The sequence below is a fragment of the Ailuropoda melanoleuca genome, chromosome 15 (genome assembly GCF_002007445.2).
Source record: "Ailuropoda melanoleuca isolate Jingjing chromosome 15, ASM200744v2, whole genome shotgun sequence".
NCBI classification, from domain to species: Eukaryota; Metazoa; Chordata; class Mammalia; order Carnivora; family Ursidae; genus Ailuropoda; species Ailuropoda melanoleuca.
Genome location: NC_048232.1, coordinates 84,649,265 through 84,658,002, shown reverse-complemented (window position 1 = coordinate 84,658,002; position 8,738 = coordinate 84,649,265). Strand labels below are relative to the sequence as shown.

The 8,738-nt window shown below is 47.6% G+C and overlaps 1 protein-coding gene across 2 annotated transcripts in view; it reads left to right on the top strand.

Moving 5' to 3' along the window:
- Positions 1-6: 6 nt before the first annotated feature.
- Positions 7-8,738, top strand: part of TCF20 (transcription factor 20) — a 102,197-nt gene continuing 93,465 nt past the window's right edge. Inside the window, exon 1 of one of the 2 annotated variants that reach the window (XM_034644565.1) lies at positions 7-121. The gene's annotated coding sequence lies outside the window, so the exon portion shown is untranslated. Of the gene's footprint in view, positions 122-750; positions 773-8,738 lie in introns of those variants that run through there. The other variant, XM_034644566.1, reaches the window with a different exon arrangement.

Here is an 8,738-nt window from a genome sequence, read left to right as displayed (position 1 = left end):
GAGCTGGAGGCGGCGGAGGCTCCCCCACCCCCACCTCGCGCAGCGCCGCCCGCCGCCGCCGCCGCTCCCTCCCCTCCCGCCCCCGGCCGAGGCCGAGGGACCGGGCGGGGGGCTCCCGCAGGTAACCGCCGCCCAGGCCTGAGGGGGAGGGGCAGGGGGTCAGGGCTGAGGTGCTGGGGCCGGGCCGGGGTGTCCGGCCTCGGGGGCTGGGGGCAGAGGTCCTAGCCCGGCCGACCTGGAGTGCTGAGCCCCCTGGACTCCGAGGCCAGGGCACGGGGTGCTGAGGGGAAGGTCTCTTCCTGGCCCGAGCCGGGAGTGCAGAGAGGACGGCCTGGCCTGGCCTGGGGGTGCGCAGGGGAAGGGGCCAGGGCTGGCATCAGGGCGCTGAGAGGTCTGAGGGGTCTGGCCTGGGAGTCCGGCAGGGCTTGGGCACCAGTCCGATCCTCAGGGTGTCGGGGGAAGGTACCTGCTTGTCGCGGCCTCGGGTGCAAACGCGGCGGGTGTGAGCGGGCGGCGCCCAGGGGTCCGCGGGGTCAGCGCCGCCCACCCTGGGACCCCTGGCAGCCCCCGGCATCCCGCGGCGCTTGCTTCTTCGTGGCGGCGGGGGGTGAGGCCGGCTGGCGAAGCCTGGGCTTGGGGCGGGAGTGGCGCTGGGAGCCCGGGAGTCGGAGCGCACCCTGCCGCGGGAGGGACGGGGGCCCGTTTATTGCCATGTGAACACCTGAAGCCATGTGGACGCGGCAGCTTCTCGCCTGTTGGGGGCGGAGGACAGGTACCGGCTGGCGGGGCGCAAGGTCCTGGCGCGGGGGGGCGGAACGCGGGACATACTTCCTGCGTGGGGTTTTCTCCCCCTCCCCCGCAGCGGTGAGCGGGGCGGGTGTTGGATCCGGTGGTCCCAGGTGCGAGCGAGCGCCGGTTTAGGGGCTTGAGGCTGAAGCTCCTCGTCTCTTTTGGGGTGGGGTGGGGGGTTGAAGGAGAGTGGCCCATCCGGCCCAGCTCGCTCTGGGAGCGGCAGGAGGTGGAATGTCTCTCGTGCGCCGGGATGGGAGTGGAATTTAGTGTGTTTGGGGGGGGTGCGCGCGGAGCGGTTGCCTTCTTGGGCCTGTGGGTGGGGATTATTGTCTGTTTTTGTGGTTGTGGATGCTAGAGCTGCTTGCTTGTCTGTAGGCATCCCTTTAGTTTGCCCTTAGGGGACAGATCAAAATTAGGACTTTTTCCCCCTTTTTCTCTTTGCTTTTTTATCCCCCTCCAAGATTAGATGACTCTGGTAACTGCTGTAAAATGGATGGAATTTTCAAGCTATTATCTAACAGGCAGATCTTTGAATGATAATTGGACCCTTATGTTAACAGCCTCAGTGAAGACCTTTATGAAACATCTTACATGGGGTGGCAGCGGAACGTCTTACATGGTGGAGTGGGAAACTGCTCTGAAGTCTGACCTGGGAGACCAGGAATCTACTTCAGCTTTGTCCCCAAATAAACTGTAACCCTGGCCAAGTTACCTACCCTCTCAAGCCTCCAGTTTCCTCATCTGTTAAATGAGGACTCCCTTCTAGGTCAAACACTACAGGGGTTTGGGGTAGGTTTTTTCCTTGTTTTGGTTTTTTGATATTTGTTTTTGTCTACTACCTTGTGCTTTTGTTTTAGCCAGAGACAGCCTTCTTGAGAAATGCAGATGTTTCTTACCTGGCTTTTAAGATCCTGTCCCACTTTTTAGTTTTCAGCCTTTTCCTTCTTCAGCAGAGCATCAAACTTGATTAGCGTGGTTTTTCCTCAAGTCCCAGGTACTGTTCTGTACTTCTCGGAAAGTGTACTGTATTATAGTCTATGCTGAGTACGTCTTATGTTTTTTGTCTTTGTATGAAAAAGTTATCAGGAGAAGATTTCAGAGAATGTTTGACTATTTGGAAGCATGGATGATGTAAGAGCATTTGGGTCTGTGTATTTTGGTTGGCTCCAAGGAGTTCCAAGATCTTTTTATGCAGGGAATTGTGGAGGGACCTTGTTTAAAATTCTTTGAAGGGATATTTGGCGTTTGGCTAATTTTTGAAATTTCCAACTTCGGTATCCCTTCAGAGTAGGGATAAAGTGGAATTCCATAATATCTCCTGTGAAATGGTATGCTGGTGGAATTTAACTGTCACCTCAGAGTGCACTAATTGTTTGCATCCCCAATTTATTCCTTAATGGTAGCCGATGCTTCCTCTCAGATGCTGCAGAACCCCAATTAGTTTCACTGATTTTATGGTGTGTGAGAGCCGTAGGCCATGCTTTTGACTGGTTAGCCCTTCTAGACCAGCCTCAGCCTTGGTCTTGCTTGTCTTAAATTCCTGGTACTTTTTTTTTTTTTTTAAGATTTTATTTATTTATTTGACAGAGTGACAGCCAGCGAGAGAGGGAGCACAGCAGGGGAAGTGGGAGAGGAAGAATCAGGCTCCCAGCAGAGCAGGGAGCCTAATGCAGGGCTCGATCCCATCACGCCCTGAGCCGAAGGTAGACGCTTATCGACTGAGCCACCCAGGCGCCCCAAATTTCTGGTACTGCTGATGCTTGGGGGACATGTGCCTAATGTGGTGTGATGTGTCTTCTGTCACTTTTTTATTTAGTGTGTACAGTTTCAAAAAGGGTCTCAGCAAGGGGGGGGTGTGCTCACAGTGTTGACTTTGGAGATGGATTGGTATAATTTTTCGTATATGTTAACATCGGGCCTGTCACATAGGTAGACACTTTTATATGGCTACACAGTAATTCTTTGGAGTTTCTCAAAGTAAGTAATTTATTCTGTGTGGGTATTTGAATTATGACCTAGTGTTTACTTAGGTCATAAGTAGTTTTCACACTCACATATGTTTATATTTGTGTTATAATGTAAGGAGAAAAAGATTATTATAAAACTCCTGTTGTGCAGAAGTGATGTGTGTGTGTGCATGAAAGAAGGTTGCTAAGGTAGTAAGATGTTAGGAAACGTGGGTTTTAGGTTCCATAACCTTCTAGTGGTATACCTTTTTCTTTAACTTCATAAAATGGTGGAATGGAATGTAGTTTAAATCACATCCGTTTAGACCCAGAAATTAAAGTTGGACTTCCGGTGAGTGCAGCTCTCTCTTCATATGGATAGAAAAGGATGCTGATATTTGTGTCGGGTTTTTGTTGTTGTTTTTAAAATCCATTATGCTAGGTTTTGTCCCAGGTATTTTAATTTGTCTTACAAAATCTGCCCAGCAGACCTGAGAGGTAAATGATCTCTTATTTTCCTGAGAGGTCACAGAGCTAGTGAGGGTCAGAGATTGGATGTGACCATCCTTACCGTGGCTCCAGAGCCTTACTAGATCTGTTATAGCTCCTTGCCTGCTCAAGGCACAAATCCGCTGGTGGTAGATTGGCCTTGAAATCCATACTTCTGCTGTACCATTTTTTTTTTTCTTCTTCTTAAGTTATAATGAAATGGAAATCTGGACTTAGGCAAAATACTGGAAAGCATGATTTTTGCAGCTGTGTCACTAAACCAGACTCTAGGTTAGTGACTCTTGGGACCTTTGTGAACTTTCACTTTCCCTATAACTAGCCAGTTTTGGTAGAGCACCTGAGATACAGTCTAAAAAGTTTCTCCTTCATTCCCAGTTCTGCCATGCTGTCTTTGAGCCTAAAACTTCTTGTATCAGCTCAGAGAATGATATCATATGAGGGGCTGTCTCTCTTCCCGTCTGTGCTACCACACAGGTTTGCACTGCACAGGAATCCTATTATGTGGTGACTGCTGTGTTTGACCAGATGGGACTGAAAAGATACGTTTCCAAAAGACAGTCCCCTGTGTGCCTTAAGCTCTCTTCCTCATAGCTGCTTGTGTTCGAGGCACGTTAGTGCTCATTAGATCTGTCTGGGGTTTCTGACTCTGCTGCCTTCACTTTCTTTTTGTGGAGGTAAAAGTAACAAAATAAAGCAAAACAGTAAAACCCTGTTTATGTTGTAGTATAATTGTACATCAAAGTTATACATTTGAAATATAATGAAGTCATGGGTTTAATAGAGCACAATATGGGCACATCGCACTTAGACTGGATAGCTTTATTATTATTAGTTAGGCTGCTTAAAGTCCTCTTAATACCTATGATGCGTGCAGTGTGGGTGAAAGGTTCTCATGGTGACAAACACAATCGGTACTTTTTGTATTAGAGCTATGTTTGTTTTGTAGGTAATGTGCACAACCCAGCAGGAAGATGAACTAAAAAGTGACTTACTGGTGTATCTGTGGCTTGTTATCTGATGCTTCATTGTGGGGAACTTAAGAAAGAGAAAACATTAACTATAGGAGGAAATATCCTTATTGTAGTATGCACATGTAAGCTGTTCTGTAGGAAAGGGTGGAAGTTCATTGGAACACTCGAATGCCATTGCGCCTGATTGGAAGATGGTTTCCGTGTTTGAACATCACATCCCCGAATGTGGATGGAGGCCCTCTGTGTGTGTGTTCTGGTTTTCATTAGCAGGTATTTATAGGTGATTTTCTAAGCATGAGAGATGGAGTGGTGAGCAAGATAGAAAAGGACACTGCTCTGGAGATGGGCCGTAAACAGTAAGTGAATAAGAGTGTCAGGCAGTGATAACTATGAAGAGGAAAAAGGACAATATGATAGTGACTCGGGATGCTATGTGAGAGTAGATGTTCCCTCTTCCGAAGCCTTTTCTGCCAGCAGGACGGTCAGATTTGGTCTGTGGGATGGATGAAAATGGCATTAAACAAAGTGAGTAATTTGCTTTAGGCCTGAGCATCTTGAGAAGTTAATCCAAAGAATAGAAGTGGGTTGGTTGAAGCCTTTCCTCTGTTTATATCTTCATGTTTGTGAATGGCGACCTGGCTCAAAAGGGCTTAAAATGGATCATTAATGGTACCCTGTAAAGGGTAAGAGGGAAAGAAACTATTACCCTTGTAAGGGGTAGTTCTGATTAAAAAAAAAAAAAAAAAACAAGTAGAGATGTGTTACAATATTGGTGAGTGCTAGGCATTATTAGAAACGTTCTTCAGTTGTGTTTGTTTCTTTGTTGGGAAGTTGGATTGGGTTATTGTAATATCATACTTTGTTAAAGTTTCGAATGAAACCAACAAATAGTAACATCTATGTGCAGGGTACTTTGCTAGCTATTGCATCAAATGGAGGCTCCCAAGGGATTGAGTGGAACTTGGGTGAGGGGCTGTTGAGGGAAGCAAAGATAGCTCGGAGTCAGGGGGCTCTGGCAGGGAAAGAAACAGTGCAGGTCAGACAGACTGTTAATTTAATCATACCCTGGAGGGTTCATCCTCCCAGCCTTTCCCAGCCATCCTGCTGCATCGTACATTCCTTTACCCATCCTGTCTGTGCTCTCTGTTTAGAGAGGTCTATAGAGAGCTGAAAGAAATCTAAGAAATCAGCTAGTCTAGCTGGCCCTTTGGCTTTACAACTCAGGAGAGATGCTGAGGAAGGTGGTGACTTTCCCAAATTCAGAGTCAAGGCTAGGACCCTGCTCTTTGCCAGCTAGGCTGGTTTTCTTTCCACCATTGCCCATGCTCTCACCAGAAGTTGATAGTTAACAGTTCCTCCTGAGTGGAAAAAGAAAGGAAGTCTCTTAGTACTAACGTACCCACTTAGGAAAAAGCCCATGTATTTCCGGTCTGAAGAAGTCAGGGCACGGGCATTGGGGTGGCTCAGTCGGTTGAGTGTCTGACTCTTGATTTCAGCTCAGGTCGTGATCTCATGGTTGTGAGGTGGAGCCCTGTGTCTGGCTTCGCGTTGGGCGTGGGGCCTGCTTGAGATTCTCTCTCCCTCCCCCCACCTCACACTCTCTCCTCGTTCTCAAAAAAAAGAAAAAGAAAAAAGAAGAAGTCAGGGCAGAGGCAGAACATTAATCTGAAAATCAGGGTATGGAAAAGAATATTATACCATTGGTACTTTTCACACAGAGACGTAGTGTTGGTTTCTCAGGCCCCACTGAGACAGGATCTCATCCTGATTATGTCTTGGTCTGGAATGGATGCCACATTCAGCATTAGTTGTGAAGTTAGAATAAGGCCCTTTAGGTATAGGGGAAAGTTTCTGAAATGTGGCTGAGTTTTAAAATTCGAGAGTTAAGGCCCTGAGAGTCCTGTTTTTTCACCTCCAGACCTCAGTTTCATGGAAGATTTCTGTTCTCCGTTCAGAAGCACCCTAAGTCTGAAACGTTACTTTGGGAGTCTGCCGGTGATTCACTGTGCCTGACAAGAGCGGAGTTTCTTGACAAGCAGAGCTACTTCCTTGGACGTGTCCCTGACTTAGAGCTCTGGTGGGCCAGTTACCTGGGGACAGCTTTTGTTTCCCTTTGGGAGGAATGTGAGAGGGCACTCCTGCTCTAAAGAGTCCACATGACAGGCACTTTATGGAGGCAGCAGAGCATGGGAAGGAGGAGATACAGCCACAGTCTGGCTCCATCTCTTTGGCAGTGACATTTTGCCTGAGCCACAGTTTCCTCATCTGTAAAATGGAAGTACACTTTTCCTTGGGGCCATTGGGAAAAGGAACTAACATAAGAAAAGTATACAGTGGAGTCCATTACCTCTAGGGGACACTCAGTAAATGGTAGTTGTCCGTGACACTAACATTAACACTGTGCCATGTACAGTGGACCAGAGCAGGGTTGGTTCCTGCCAGGTGTGTTGACTTTAGAGTACACTCAGACACTCAGATACCTGCACAGTAGAGAAGGGCGTAAACGGGGGTATCAGAAGTGCTCTGATGAGGGAGTACAGGGTGTTCTACCAAGATGTGGTACCCTAACTTGAAAGGTCACGTGGGGCACCTGGGTGGCCCAGTCAGTTGAGCGTCTGACTCTTGATTTAGGCTCAGGTCATGGTCTCAGGGTTGTGAGATCGAGCCCTGCATTGGGCTCCGCGCTTGGCAGGGAGTCTGCTTGAGATATTCTCTCTCCCTCTGCCCCTCCCCCAACTCATGCTGCTCATTCTCTCTCTCTCTAATAATAAATTTAAAAATCTTAAAAAAAGGTCACAAGCAGCTTTTCAGAGGCAAATCATTTACTTCCTCATCTACCTGCTTGTCTCTCAGCTGTCCCTTCCCACCTCTGCAGCTCACTCCTCCCCTCCTGCTTGACTGTTGGTGTTCTCTGGACCCTTGAATAGTAGTGTACTCTCTCCCTGGGTGCTCTCGGATATCCCCAGGCTTTCATGATTATCTGTGAGCTGACGACCGCCACATTGATAACTTCAGCCATATCTCTCCTAGCTCTTCCAGCTCCTGCTTGACACCACTGCGTGGGTATGTCACCAGTAGCTTGAGCTTCGAGAGTCCAAAACTGAATTGATATTCCTTGAAAGTTCTTTCTCCTTCATCTGTCCCCTTCTCCGTTAGTGGCTTTACTAGCCACCAAGCTTCCCAGATTAGAGTCCTCCCTTTCTCTCCCCATCCTCTACATGTCATCCATCACCAAGTCACCATCAGTGCTGTTTCTGTACTGTGACTGGAGTCTGTCCATTTCTTCTGCCACTGCTCTCTGAGCCACTGTCGTCTCTTACTGAAACACTATGCTTGCTTCTCAGCATGGCCTCTCCATTTCTACTCCTATCTGTCTCTCCTCTACTTTGCCCAGAGTGGCCAAGAATTGCCTGTCTCTCCTCCACTTAAAATCTTTTTATGGTTTCTCATAGTGCTTGGAAGAAATCCCACCTCCTTCCCATTTCTCACAAGGCCCTCAGTACCCCAGGCCCTGCCTGCCTCTCTGACCTCCCCTCCTGCTGCCTTTGCTTGCGGTCCTCCAGCCACCTTCACTTTCTCTCAAGTCTCCTGAAGGCACCCAGCTCTTTCCCACCTCAGGGACTTCTTTATATGCTAAACTTCCTTATCCTCGAACACTCTGGCCAGCCTAGCCTTTTTCTCATCCTTCAGGGTATTTGTTGAATGAATGAATAACATGAGACAGGCAGCAAAGGAGATGATGGGGTAAGAAGGAAAAGTGTCCTACGAGTCCATTTACAGAGGTGTAAATGGAGTGCAAAATAACGCCATCACTTTGGAAAACTGGAAGTTTTTTCAAAAGCTGAATGTGTGGGGTGCCGGGGTGGTGCAGTTGGTTAAGTGTCTGATTCTTGGTTTCAGCTTAGGTCATGATCTCAGGGTCATGGGATTGAGCCCCACATTGGGTTCCATACTCCGCGTGGAGTCTGCTTGGATTCTCTCTCCCTCTCCTTCCATCTCTCTCTCTCAAATAATAAATCTTAAAAAAAAAAAAAAAAGCTGAATGTATGTCTGCCCTGTGACCCAGCATTTCTATTTCTAGGTATCTGTCCAAGAGGAATGAAAATACTTGTTCACAAATAAGCCTTATACAAGAATGTTCATAGCAGCTTTATGCGTGGTAGCCAAAAACTGTAAATAGTCCAGTTGTCCGTCAGTGGGAGAATGGGGAAAACAGATAGATTCATACAGTGGAGGACCACTCAGCAATAAAAAGGAGCAAACTAGTGATACATGTAGTAAGGGTGAATCTCACAGGTATTAATGCTGGATGAAAAACCCGACACAAGAAAGTACATAATGGATGATCCCACTTATAAGATCTTGAGTAGGCAAAAGTGGTCTGTGATAACTAGAATCGGATCAGTGATTGCTTCTGGGGTGGAAGGGGATTGACAGGGAGGGGACATGAGAGAACTTTTTACAGTGATGGAAATACTCTGAGTCTTGATAGGCAATTAACAAATCTGATTGAATCATA